Below are 13,944 nucleotides of genomic sequence, written 5' to 3' on the forward strand. Positions count from 1 at the left end.
AAGCCACGGGGCCAGACCCATGACCAGCTTTTTAATCAAGATTGTAGCTCAGAAAGAGCGTATAAACAGCTAAACCCAGCATATTGACTCGGGTCACCCTCAGGTAAAGTTAATATATCCTCTCCCATTTTAACATTCCAAAACAAGTTCACCATACTAATGAGTCCATCTTGTCAAGTTGAGGTCTATTTCGCCCAAAGTCATTCATGTATATGATAAGTGTGGGAGATCAAGATTTGGCCACCCTGAAATCTATCTCTTTACCTTGGTTGTTTTCTCTAGGGACATTTGACCTCCCCCACTAACTGCCTAAAGAATTTGACATGGTGGCTCCTTCCTGGAACAGATCTATCATGATGGCTGTAAAGATAACGTAGGGTAAATGTTACAATAAGAAAGGCACCAACAAGCCCCTCTTATCAGAAGTTCTCTCCCTCTGGCCACAGTCTCTAGATGACCCTGCCTCTGCGAGGAGTTGCCAGACAATCATTTACATTTATAAGGGAAATTTCCATTTGTGAAGATATCTCCCTCTCAGTTTTGAGAAGAGAGGGGGATGAGCTCATTTCTAGAGATTTATCAATGTGGAAGGTGAGGACTTGGGGCTGCATAATAAACCTTACTCTTGTTTACAGTGTTTTAGTGATAATCTCCTGTAACTGACTCCCCCCACCCCCAAAATCCTCCTTTGTCATTGGCTGAACATGGTATTTAAGACGAGAATTTCTGTTATTGTGTTGAGAAACGCAGTGTCTCTGCTTTCTCCCATGTATACATGTTATTAAACTTGGTATTATTTTCTCCTGCTAACCTGTCTTGTTGATTATTTGGCCAGCCAGAAGAACCTTAAGGGAAAGAGCAGAGGGAGATTCTCCCTCTTCCCCCGACAGTTTTGGCGTAGTCGCCAGGAGCCACACTGGCTGGCAAGTTGCCTTCTCTGGCTGGAAGACCTGCCTTCTCCCTGGACTACTGCAGATGATGAGATACGGGAACCCCTGACGAAAGCCGGCAAAAGGTAAGACTTCTTAACACGTCAGCCTCCCGGAATCTCTATCTGCGGAGTCCGGCGGAAGGAAATGGTGAGAACTTTTTCTCTTTCTAAATTTAGATTGGCAGGAGAAAATATTTGGGAAACTAGTTTCTTGTGCTTTTAGTGACTCTTGGTTTAAATTTGGTAGAGTACTCTTGGTTTTGATCTTGATCCCTTTTCCTCCCAGAGATAGTCTGTTTTTTTCTTTTGTCTGTGTCTTTTGTCATAAGAAGGAAATACCATAGGGTAGGACGCAGGCATAGACCCTATAAGCCTGCTGTCCGGGCCGGCCCCACAGACTGGTGAGTTTGCGGGTCTCACCAGACCGGCGTCTACAAACTTTGCTGTGGGTTAATATGAACATGAAGTGAAGGCCAGTGCCAAGGGCATCTTGGAAGCCAAAAAGGCCGCACATTTGGTGGGCACGGGTCGAGCAGTTGAGAGCCCTTAGGGCGCTCGCCACTTTCAGAAGACTCCCGTGACAGGATAAGTTGGGTCACGGAACGGGGTAGATGACACAGGTCCCCCGCCAACTGCAAGAAAATGTCCGTGCAACGACGAGGTACTCTGTAAAGCACACAGTCCCCAACCCCGCAGCACCTCCCCCGCTATGTATTATTCTGGCTCCAAGAGACCTAAGGCGTGGCTAAAGCTGTCATTGTGCACATAAGAAAAAAAAAAAAAAACGGATGAGGTTTTTCCTTCTGTCATGTTCTGTGTCCTGAGAAAACTTGGCTTTGTGACCAGTGAGAATATTCTCCTTGGTCTCCACCATACGGAAGGTGCATTTACCGGGGTGCCCCTTGGTGGCCAGTTGAGTAGACTGGGGTTCCAAACTGTCTCTTTGTCCGGCTGTGCCAAGCTTTCAGGGGAGTTTGTCATAAAGGTCCCAGTCCATAAGGGCTTTTGTCATCTTAATCTTTGTTGCTTGTTAGCGCTGGAAAAATCCCATTCCAGTATCGCCTGCCCGGTGTCACAGATTAGCGGGTCTGTGACTGGAGGCGTCCAACACTATTGTTGGAGACCGGAGACACCATCCTTACCGCCTGTGCAGCGAAGGTCTTTACTTTCTCTGAATATCATTGGGAGTGAATTCTGTGGATCACGGGGACTACATCATCTGCGCCCTCACCAGGGACGTCTCTTTCGTCCATGGTAGATTTATTCTAAGCGTGGAAATTTACCTCAGGGTTTTTCCTTAAAAAGGCTTATTGGTTTGAGTCACTATTGGAATAAATATACAACTGAAGATCCTACTCGTCAATGGCCAGACGACGGATCCTTTGAATTGGGAAAACTTCTAAATTGGGGAAAAAAAAAATTTTTTTTGAGAGCTCTCACATAATTAATTGTTTAATTGGTACCTAAGAAAAAAGGCCAAAAAAAGGAAGGGAAAAATTTGACTAGCCTTAAGACCTTGACTCAGGTTACAATTGAATTGAGAACATGTAAAAGCGTAGATAAGATTATAAAGGTTGGCATGTTTGAGCTAATTTTATATAGAGGTTACATCAACTTTGCCTGAGTATGTTTTAAAATGTCTGACTGGGAATGCTTCCCTGGTCCAAAATTAGAAGACCAAAACCTATTGATAAAAATTTTAATGATAACTATGTTTAAAGGTATAAGAGGTGATGAAATTTACATGAAATTTTGTAGGAAAAAACTGATGTTATTTCTATTACAGAACTGGTTAACAAAAATAGTAATTTAAATGATGGCTAATTTTATCTGATGTCTTATGAAGTCTTATAGGCAATCTAAGTAATTATTGGGAACAACTAAATAGTTGTGAAAAAAATAAATGTTGGATGAACTTTAAACAATAATTATGTGTTATGGTGGTTACAGCTTCCAAACTCTTTTTGGTGACTTAAAACTTTAGAGTTTTGCTAAATTTTATGATAAAAATTCAGTTGAGTAGATCATTTCCAAATAAGATAAGATATTAGACATTGATTGCTAAACTTACATTTGTCTACATTTGGCTTCTCATTATAGGAAAACTAAAAGGTGTTTTGGGTCTATTGGTAAACATGTGATTTATTAAAAGATTGTACTATAAAGTAACATATTTCTAGAAGTTATGAAGTGTTCATAAATTTTCCAATCCACAAAATGCTAATGTAAAAAAAAAAAGTTTATAACTGCTTACTTAGTTTTTACTTAGAAGTCAAAGTCTATAAGGGTTAAAATTTCTAATTAATATATGTGATTGAAGCTACTAAAAATTAAGAAAAATATGTCTGTGTACAAGGAAAGTAAGATGTATAAAGAAGGAACAAAGAATGGAAATATTTTGTTTGGTTGATTAAGAAAGATAAATTTGTCCTCAAGTACTAGAAGGGAAAAGAAAGACATGGGACAAATTCTGAATGTAAAAAGAAAGTTATAGAAGGTTTGTGGAAGAGGAATTCTGGAAAAGGAGTTTTTGCATGGTCAAGTTGGCTAAGATTAAAATGAATTTAATTAAGTAAATGAGTTTTAATAGCAGAAGTAAGCTGGTGCAAAATTGAAATTTCTCGTAAAAGGATAATTTGCTTAAACTTGATAAAGAGGTTACAAAAGATTTTTCTTTACCTTTGGGTAAGTCTACCTAAAAGACAGAAAAAAAAAAACTGTTAAAATAATTTCCTGTGTTCAAAAGACTGAGGTCTCTCTATTAAGGATTTATGGACTGTTAATGCTCTGTTTGCTTTGACTTTTTATATTTTTGACAAGCTCCCCAAAATTCATATCTTAAATAAAGTCTTTATTTTTACTTTTTTTCTTTGAGAATTTTCAAAGGGCCCTGGAACTTCTCAAAGAAACTTGCTCTCTTTCTATAAGGAGGAAGACACTAAACTTATTAGGCTGATTCAGTATGTTAAATTACATGGAAAGCATTGTCAGACAAGTGATGATAAGTCTTCTTAGGTGGTATTTTGTGGGTAAATGTTATTGACATAGGTGTTTTAAAATTGTATAACATTACTGAAATTCTGATCTGTCCTGGTTATCAGTCATAATTCTGGTTATTATTATTTTAAAGTGTTGTATGTCACAAAATTAACCAAATTTCTTTGTCAATTGCCATTTTGAGGTCTTGTTGTTTACAGACTTATTTCTTTGCTCTAATGCTTTGCAAAATGTTTCAACTTCAGAAAAATTCATGGAAAGGACTCTGACATTTACACTGAAGTACAGGCTTCTGATAAACTTTCTGATAATAAAACTGAACTGGGAAAAAAAAATTACAGATATCCGATGGAGAAACTGATAAGTTCATGAAGCTGCTAACAAAAAGATTGGGATCAAGAATGGGTTACACAGGACTGAATGAACTGATTATAATTTTTATGATTTTTCATTTAAAGTATTGCTGAATTGTTAATGTTTTGTTTTTTCAGATTTAAGGAAAACTTTTTCTCTTTTCTCCTGATCTAGCTATGACTTATAACAATTTGGTAAATGATATTTTTGTAAGTAAAATTAAAATATTTATCTATTTCTCTCTACCTGATCCCTCGAATTTAAAAACTCTTAGTAAGTGAGTATTGTTGTTTTCATGGCAATATAGTTATTTGCATAAGTTCAATAAGAATCTGTTCTCCTTATAACAGGACACAATTGGAAACACTGGGTCTATTACCAAGGTTATGACTGGAACATCATATTTGCAATATAACCATACAGCTTTTGAGGAATGAAGATTGGACTTTATGGAATAAAGCCACGTGGAAATATTGGCCTGGTACCTTATGTTCCAAGCAGCACTTACCAGGATAAGTAAAGAATGTCACTTATCTGGCAGGTACAAGGAGCCTCGAAATATTTTGGGGGAACCTCGGAAGAGAGGAATTCACCCAAATCTGTAGGTATTGCAGGCAAAGTCTGATGACAAAATCCTTGGCTTGGCTTTCCTGGCCTCGAGAGGCTTTTGAAGTTTAATGTGAGATTCCTTACAAAAAGTTGCAGCAAAGCAGATTTAAAAGAGCCTATGTGATCAATTGCTATTCTTGCTGTACTTATGTAAATAATTGGGCCAACTCTATTGGAACTAGACTTATTTTGCAAACTAGTTAGTTTTAATTTGGCTATCTTAATGAAAATGAGGGTGATTTTAGAGAAAAAAATTATATTTCAGTAATAACTATAGTATAGTATCTCCCTCTTCCCCTGACATAAGATTTACTTGATTTTTTAACAAAGATAAAATGATGAATGGCTTTTTGTATTTTTGCCTGTGTTGAGGGAAGAGGGAGAATCTCCCTCTGCCCTTTCCCTTAAGGTTCTTCTGGCTAGCCAAATAATTAACAAGACAGGTTAGCAGGAGAAAACAATATCAAGTTTAATAACATGTATACATGGGAGAAAGCAGGGACACTGCGTTTCTCAACACAATAGCAGAAATTCTCATCTTAAATACCATGTTCAGCCAACGACAAAGGAGGATTTTGGGGGTGGGGGCAGTCAGTTACAGGAGATTACCACTAAAGCACAGTAAACAAGAGTAAGGTTTATTATGTAGCTCAAGGCCTCACCTTCCACAGTGATAAGTCACTAGAAATGAGCTCATCCCCCTCTCTTCTCCAAACAGAGAGGCAGATACCTTCACAAATGGAGATTTCCCGTATAAATGTCAATGATTGTCTGACAACTCTTCACAGGGTCATCCAGAGAATGTGGCCAGAGAGACAGAACTTCTGTTAAGAGGGGCTTGTTGGTGCCTTTCCTATTGTAACATTTACCCTACGTTATCTTTACAGCCATCATGATAGATCTGTTCCAGGAAGGAGCTACCATGTCAAATTCTTTAGGCAGTTAGTGGGGGAGGTCAAATGTCTCTAGAGAAAACAACCAAGGTAAAGAGATAGATTTCAGGGTGGCCAAATCTTGATCTCCCACAGTCCCGCCTTTGAAACTACAAGTTTCACAGTCCTTTTGAAACTTAAAGAAGTTTCATAGTCCAGAAGCTGAGTTGGTAGATTGTTTCATCTCACTGAACACATTTCTTAGTCCTGATAATAGATCAGTTCAATTAAGTTCATTTTGGAAGGTGGTGATGCAGGTGGGCTCTCAAGGTTACGCCTATATTATGGAAGCAAGCAATCAAGTATTTAATAGAAGCATTTCCATGTAAACAAAAGAAAAACAAGGTTAATGGTTAGAGCAAGTTGTAAAGCAGTTTTTGAGTTCAGAGGACAGCCAGTGAAGAAGAATTTCAGATGTCAGCGTCAAAGCATCTTTTGCAGTTTAAAATGTCTCCGATGATGTCATCAAGTAATCTCTTAAGTTTGTATCAAGTCCATCAGCTTCAGTTTGTAAGGCTTCAGGCAAAAGGGCAGGTTCAGTTTTCAGTGATTTCAAATGAAAATGATGGAAAAAAATCAAAAACGTTAGTTTGGACATCTTTAGCCAGATATTTTAGGAGACTAGAAGAAATCAGGATCCAGTCCCGTCAACAGATATAAAACAAAAACCTCAAAAGACAATTAACAAAACTAGGATCTAATATCCGCAAATTTATACTGAGATAGTTTTTACTGAAATATAATTTTGTTCTCTCTAAAATCGTCCTCATTTTTATTAAGATAGCCAAATTAAAACTAACTAGTTTGCAAAATAAGTCTAGTTCTAATAGAGTTGACCCAATTATTTACATAAGTACAGCAAGAATAGCAATTGATCACATAGGCTCTTTTAAATCTGCTTTGCTGGAACTTTTTATAAGGAATCTCAGATTGAACTTCAAAAGCCTCTCGAGGCCAGGAAAGCCAAGCCAAGGATTTTGTCATCAGACTTTGCCTGCAATACCTACAGATTTGGGTGAATTTCTCTCTTCCGAGGTTCCCCCAAAATATTTCGAGGTTCCTTGTACCTGCCAGATAAGTGACATTCTTTACTTATCCTGGTAAGTGCTGCTTGGAACATAAGGTACCAGGCCAATATTTCCACGTGGCTTTATTCCATAAAGTCCAATCTTCATTCCTCAAAAGCTGTATGGTTATATTGCAAATATGATGTTCCAGTCATAACCTTGGTAATAGACCCAGTGTTTCCAATTGTGTCCTGTTATAAGGAGAACAGATTCTTATTGAACTTATGCAAATAACTATATTGCCATGAAAACAACAATACTCACTTACTAAGAGTTTTTAAATTCGAGGGATCAGGTAGAGAGAAATAGATAAATATTTTAATTTTACTTACAAAAATATCATTTACCAAATTGTTATAAGTCATAGCTAGATCAGGAGAAAAGAGAAAAAGTTTTCCTTAAATCTGAAAAAACAAAACATTAACAATTCAGCAATACTTTAAATGAAAAATCATAAAAATTATAATCAGTTCATTCAGTCCTGTGTAACCCATTCTTGATCCCAATCTTTTTGTTAGCAGCTTCATGAACTTATCAGTTTCTCCATCGGATATCTGTAATTTTTTTTTCCCAGTTCAGTTTTATTATCAGAAAGTTTATCAGAAGCCTGTACTTCAGTGTAAATGTCAGAGTCCTTTCCATGAATTTTTCTGAAGTTGAAACATTTTGCAAAGCATTAGAGCAAAGAAATAAGTCTGTAAACAACAAGACCTCAAAATGGCAATTGACAAAGAAATTTGGTTAATTTTGTGACATACAACACTTTAAAATAATAATAACCAGAATTATGACTGATAACCAGGACAGATCAGAATTTCAGTAATGTATACAATTTTAAAACACCTATGTCAATAACAGTTGCCCACATAATAGTACCTAAGCAGGCTTATCATCACTTGTCTGACAATGTTTTCTATGTAATTTAACATACTGACTAAGCCTAATAAGTTTAGTATCTTCCTCCTTATAGGAAGAGAGCAAATTTCTTTGAGAAGTTCCAGGGCCCTTCGAAAATTCTCAAAGAGAAAAAAGACTTTATTTAAGATACGAATTTTGGGGAGCTTGTCAAAAATATAAAAAGTCAAAGCAAACATAACATTTACAGTCCAAAAAGCCTTAATAGAGAGACCTCAGTCTTTTGAACACAGGAAATTATTTTAACAGTTTTTTGTTTTTTTTTTTTTAGGTAGACTTACTCAAAGGTAAAGAAAAACCTTTTATAACCTCTTTATCAAGTTTAAGCAAATTATCCTTTTACGAGAAATTTCAATTTTGCACCAGCTTATTTCTGCTATTAAAACTCATTTACTTAATTAAATTCATTTCAATCTTAGCCAACTTGACCGTACAAAAACTCCTTTTCCAGAATTCCTCTTCCACAAACCTTCTATAACTTTCTTTTTACATTCAGAATTTGTCCCATGTCTTTTTTTTCCCTTCTAGTACTTGAGGACAAATTTATCTTTCTTAACAAAACAAACAAAATATTTCCATTCTTTGCACCTTCTTTATACATCTTACTTTCCTTGTACACAGACATATTTTTCTTAATATTTAGTAGCTTCAATCACATATATTAATTAGAAATTTTAACCCTTAGAAACCTTAATTTGTAAGTAAAACTAAACAATTATAAACTTTCTTTTACATTAGTATCTTGTGGCTTGGAAAATTTATAAACACTTCATAACTTCTAGAAACATGTTACTTTATAGTACAATCTTTTAATAAAACACATGTTTACCAATAGACCCAAAACACCTTTTAGTTTTCCTGTAATGAAAAGCCAAAAGTAGACAAACGTACATTTAGCAATCAATGTCTAATCTCTTATCTTATTTGGAAATGATGATACTCAGAGAATTTTTTATCATAAATTTTAGCAAAACTCTAAAAGTCACCAATAAGAGTTTGGAAGCAGTAACCACCATAACACACAATTATTGTTTAAAGTTCATCCAACATTTATCTTTTTTTACAACTATTTAGTTACTTATTCCCAATAATTATTTAGATTGCCTGTAAGACTTCATAAGATAGATAAAATTAGCCATCATTTAAATTACTATTTTTGTTAACCAGTTCTGTAATAGAAATAACATCAGTTTTTTCCTACAAAATTTCATGTAAATTTCATCACCTCTTATACCTTTAAACATAGGTATCATTAAAATTTTTATCAATAGGTCTTGGTCTTATAATTTTGGACAAGGGAAGCATTCCCAGTCAGACATTTTAAAACATACTCAGGCAAAGTTGATGTAATCTCTATATAAAATTAGCTCAAACATGCCAACCTTTATAATCTTATTAACACTTACGCTTTTACATGTTCTCAATTCAATTGTAACCTGAGTCAAGGTCTTAAGGCTAATCAAATTTTTTCCTTCCTTTTTCTGGCCTTTTCTTAGGTACCAAATAAATAATTATGTGAGAGCTCTCAAAACATTTTTTTCCCCCAATTTAGAAGTTTTCCCAATTCAAAGGATCCGTCGTCTGGCCATTGACGAGTAGGATCTTCAGTTGTATATTTATTCCAATAGTGACTCGAACCAATAAGGCTTTTTAAGGAAAGACCCGGAGGTAACTTTCCACGCTTAGAATAAATCTACCATGGACGCAAGAGGCGTCCCTGGTGAGGGCGCAGATGATGTAGCCCCCATGATCCACAGAATTTACTACCAAAGATATTCAGAAAAAATAAAGACCTTCGTTGCACAGGCGGTAAGGATGGTGTAGCAAAGAGACAGTTCGGAACCCCAGTCTACTCGACTGGCCACCAAGGTGCACTCCGGTAAATGCACCTTCCGTATGGTGGAGACCAAGGAGAATATTCTCACTGGTCACAAAGCCAAGTTCTCAGGACACAGAACAAGACAGAAGGAAAAACCTCATCCGGTTTTTCTTTTTCTTATGTGCACAATGACAGCTTTAGTCATGCCTTAGGTCTCTTGGAGCCAGAATAATACATAGCGGGGGAGGTGCCGCGGGGTCGGGGACTGTGTGCTTTACAGAGTACCTCGTCGTTGCACGGACATTTTCTTGCAGTTGGTGGGGGACCTGTGTCATCTACCCCATTCCGTGACCCAACTTATCCTGTCATGGGAGTCTTCTAAAAGTGGCGAGCGCCCTAAGGGCTCTCAACTGCTCGACCCGCGCCCACCAAATGTGCGGCCTTTTTGGCTTCCAAGATGCCCTTGGCACTGGCCTTCACTTCATGTGCATATTAACCCACAGCAAAGTTTGTAGACGCCGGTCTGGTGAGACCCGCAAACTCACCAGTCTGTGGGGCCGGCCCGGACAGCAGGCTTATAGGGTCTATGCCTGCGTCCTACCCTATGGTATTTCCTTCTTATGACAAAAGACACAGACAAAAGAAAAAAACAGACTATCTCTGGGAGGAAAAGGGATCAAGATCAAAACCAAGAGTACTCTACCAAATTTAAACCAAGAGTCACTAAAAGCCCAAGAAACTAGTTTCCCAAATATTTTCTCCTGCCAATCTAAATTTAGAAAGAGAAAAAGTTCTCACCATTTCCTTCCGCCGGACTCCGAAGATAGAGATTCCGGGAGGCTGACATGGTAAGAAGTCTTACCTTTTGCCGGCTTTCGTCAGGCGTTCCCATATCTCATCATCTGCAGTAGTCCAGGGAGAAGGCAGGTCTTCCAGCCAGAGAAGGCAACTTGCCAGCCAGTGTGGCTCCTGGCGACTACGCCAAAACTGTCGGGGGAAGAGGGAGAATCTCCCTCTGCCCTTTCCCTTAAGGTTCTTCTGGCTGGCCAAATAATCAACAAGACAGGTTAGCAGGAGAAAATAATACCAAGTTTAATAACATGTATACATGGGAGAAAGCAGGGACACTGCGTTTCTCAACACAATAGCAGAAATTCTCGTCTTAAATATCCTTTTCAGCCAATGACAAAGGAGGATTTTGGGGGTGGGGGGAGTCAGTTACAGGAGATTACCACTAAAGCACAGTAAACAAGAGTAAGGTTTATTACGTAGCTCAAGGCCTCACCTTCCACAGTGATAAGTCACTAGAAATGAGCTCATCCTCCTCTCTTCTCCAAACTGAGAGGCAGATACCTTCACAAATGGAGATTTCCCGTATAAATGTAAATGATTGTCTGGCAACTCTTCACAGGGTCATCCAGAGAATGTGGCCAGAGAGACAGAACTTCTGATAAGAGGGGCTTGTTGGTGCCTTTCCTATTGTAACATTTACCCTACGTTATCTTTACAGCCATCATGATAGATCTGTTCCAGGAAGGAGCCACCATGTCAAATTCTTTAGGCAGTTAGTGGGGGAGGTCAAATGTCCCTAGAGAAAACAACCAAGGTAAAGAGATAGATTTCAGGGTGGCCAAATCTTGATCTCCCACACCTGTTTCATCTATAAAGATCTGACCTTACAATTTAATAGCTTCAGCTTGCTTCAATAATTTAAAGAGCCTTTTGAAACTTGTAATATGCCATGTCCAACAGGATCTAGTAAAAAAACAGTAGTTCATAATCCAAAAAATCTTCGTTAAAAATTTCATTACCGCCAATACTCACACTTCAAAGACACCAATAACCAACATGTCATTTGTTCCTACTGCAGAATTTAATAGGTTATGAACTTCTGGTATCATCCAAAAGCATATTTAGGATGCTATCATTAAAGTGTATTTTTTTAATCTGAAATATTAAAACTAATGATTAAACTATTAAACTAAATGATTAACTAAATATTAAAACTAATGACAACTAACAATCTGTTGTCTTTCCTTACAGTTTATCTTTTCTAGAATATCATATAAATGAAATCCTATCGTATTTGGTCTTTTGATCTTTCACCTCATCAGTCAAATCAAAATTTCAAAATTCTTGTTCTATGGGCTTTCCAAATCTAATTCTTATGATTCTAAATGAGTACAGAGACAAAACACACACTACATATTACTTCTAAAAATCTCCTCCTTATACGATTTTAATTTTAGCACCAACTGCCAAGAAAAACCTTTCCACTGAAACCAAAATTCCGTACACATTATGTCAATCATCAATTGATCAGTCATCAGTCTATGTTAACAGAAAGTGACTTATAATTAGGAAGCTACACAATTTGCACCAAAGATTGTTTAAAGCTCCATTCATTGAATGCAGTTTACAACTCACAGGCTTCAAAGTTCGCCTTGCAAATATAGAGGCAATTATCAGAAACCATTAATGGGATTAGGTTTTTCTATAAAGGTGGTCCCAAGGAAGCAGGAACGCTTATTTGTTTAAAGAACGCAATGAGGAGCCCAATAGCCTGCGCGGAGTCAGGCAGAGGAGCGCTGACCACTGGCTGTCTTCTGAAGGAAAGTGTTCACCCGGGGATGTCGAGACCTGGCCTAGACGGGGTCCCAGGGGGCGCAAACTCAGGCGCGCGTGCAGAAGGCAAGCGACTCCCTGCCGCCCCCTGCACCTCCGCTGGGTGGGCAGGAGGCCCCATCGTGGTGGGGCCCCGCCAAGGCAGAGGGACCGGCCGGCCAGGCGGCGCTCCTCTGCTCCTCCAAGGGACAGAGGTTGGGTTCGCCCGCCTGGGGCAGCCCGCCAGCAGCCCCGGCCCCCGGCCCCCACCCCCGACACCGCGCTCCCGCCGTCTGCGGCGGAGAGCTCCAGATCAAGCCCGCCGCCCGCCACCCACCGCCTACCTTGGCGCCGCCTCCTGCCCAGAGCTCCTCCACACTGAAGAAAGGAGAGCTCCACAGCGCTGAAAATCCTGGAGGAAGGATTCCGCCAATCCCCCCACACAAACCAGTGCAGCCGCCACCACCGCACCAGAGACTCCGCCTCCTGTGCGTGCAACCGGGCTCTCCAGCTCGCCAGCCCCTCTGCCGCTCCGAGCGCCGGTCCTGCGCATGCCCCCGCCTCCGGGGATCCAATGGGAACCACTGGGGGCCAGCCGGGAGTGGGGTGGAGGGGTGGGGGCCCAGGTGTCCCTGAAACGGAGAGCGGGAGCGGGCTGGCGCTGTGCAGCCCTTGACTCTGCTCTCCCTGGATGACCGTCAGCTCCTAGAGAAGATCTGCCTTCCCTTGAGGTGGCTTCTCCTGTCCTGAGAAGCATGTCACACAAGCTAACATTTGTTTAAAAAAGAATTATGACATCCTTAACACCCGATGTGTGTCGTGTCCCCAGAAGAATTCTCTGCTTCCCCAGAAGATTAGACAGCAAGCAGCTGGGGCCGAGTTCTGACCCAGGAAGGAAGGATGCTGAGTGCGCAGCTGTCTCCCCTCCAAGGACTCCTTCCCCTGATCTGTGGCCTTGATGGGGTGACAGCGCTGGGCACTCACACAGGTGACAACGCTTAAGTGTTTGCCCACGGTATGACATTTCTTAGGGTTTAGTGGTTAAAACAGGAGGCTAGCCATCAGTTTTTCAGATGATTTCACTTGCAGAAATGTCTTTGGAAAAAGAAGTTTGTTTTCTTAATTTCTGATTTTTATAATCAATAAGAAAAATTAAAATACTTATTCTCTTAATCTCATTGGCATGCTAAAACAAACAAGTCACTTGGTTTTCACCAAACTGGCCACGTTTTCATTAAAACTTTGAAAGTACTGCTGTTTGAGGTAAAGAAAGAGTTTGGGAAGAACAATTACCCTTAGATAATATCTTCCCAGATAAATGTACAAACACACAGTTATGAGCCATTTTGAGGGGCCTGGCAAATCCAGTTTGAGTTCTACAATTTGTCATCGAAAGTAAGGTTAAATTAGTAATTTTCTGAGGAATTTGCAAGTAAATGTTCATGTTGCCTTCATCAAATAGGTTTGGTGATTTAAATGAAGGTTGAGTATAGTGATAAAAGTTTTCAAGAGACTGAGAAATATTAAGTAAATGTACTTAAAATAAAAAGGTACTGTCAGGAGAGGGAGAGAATCTCCCTCTGCCCTTTCCCTTAAGGTTCTTCTGGCTGGCCAAATAATCAACAAGACAGGTTAGCAGGAGAAAATAATACCAAGTTTAATAACATGTATACATGGGAAAAAGCAGGGACACTGCGTTTCTCAACACAATAGCAG

At 39.1% G+C, this 13,944-nt stretch overlaps 1 pseudogene; it reads right to left on the reverse strand.

Moving 5' to 3' along the window:
* Positions 1–13,384, reverse strand: part of LOC131394242 (peroxynitrite isomerase THAP4-like) — an 80,384-nt pseudogene extending 67,000 nt beyond the window's left edge.
* Between the last annotated feature and the right edge of the window lie 560 nt (positions 13,385–13,944).

This window comes from Diceros bicornis, chromosome 30, assembly GCF_020826845.1.
Source record: "Diceros bicornis minor isolate mBicDic1 chromosome 30, mDicBic1.mat.cur, whole genome shotgun sequence".
NCBI classification, from domain to species: domain Eukaryota; kingdom Metazoa; phylum Chordata; class Mammalia; order Perissodactyla; family Rhinocerotidae; genus Diceros; species Diceros bicornis.